Here is an 805-nt window from a genome sequence, read left to right on the forward strand (position 1 = left end):
CAGTTGTACGACGAAAACCAGAGAACTGATGGTCAAAGGCAATCAACACAACCCAACGATGGTTACAGCGAGGTGGTCAACAGTCGTAACTGTCAGTTGTACGACGAAAACCAGAGAACTGATGGTCAAAGGCAATCAACACAACCCAACGATGGTTACAGCGAGGTGGTCAACAGTCGTAACGGCCAGTTGCATCCTAGCTACAGGAATGATATGTCCACGCGTCATCTAGCAACGATCACATCGCTAATCCGTCACGGAGAGTGCCGCAACAACCCAACGCAACGCACCTTACCATGGCAGTGTATAGGACATAGAGGAGAGTGAACTATCGGTACTTTCCTGGAACGTGTGAAGGGGACTAATAAACAAACTTGATGAAAATGATTTCTGTCATGTTATTTCAAAATTCGACATTTCAACAATATCAGAGTGTTGGGTTAAACCGCATGATGTGTTGGAGCTTGAAGGCTTTAATCACTTTCTTGTTCATAGATCAGCCTGTAGAGGAGGAGGCATTGTTATATTCTACAGATCTGAATTGTGTTACAAAGTTAATATTGTTGACAATATCCATGATAGTATTGTATGGGTGAAATTTGATATGTCAGGTACTTTAAAGAACCATATATGTTTTTGCATTTTGTTACATTCCTCCAGAGAATAGCGTTTTTTACGACCACTATGATACTGATCTATTTCAATTGCAAACTATAAGAATATTGGAGATGTATACGTTGTTGGCGATTTGAACGCAAGAACCGGTGATAGACATGACGATAGGTTACACGATAGCTTACAAATA

Source organism: Mizuhopecten yessoensis, unplaced genomic scaffold, assembly GCF_002113885.1.
Source record: "Mizuhopecten yessoensis strain PY_sf001 unplaced genomic scaffold, ASM211388v2 scaffold10903, whole genome shotgun sequence".
Lineage (NCBI taxonomy): Eukaryota > Metazoa > Mollusca > Bivalvia > Pectinida > Pectinidae > Mizuhopecten > Mizuhopecten yessoensis.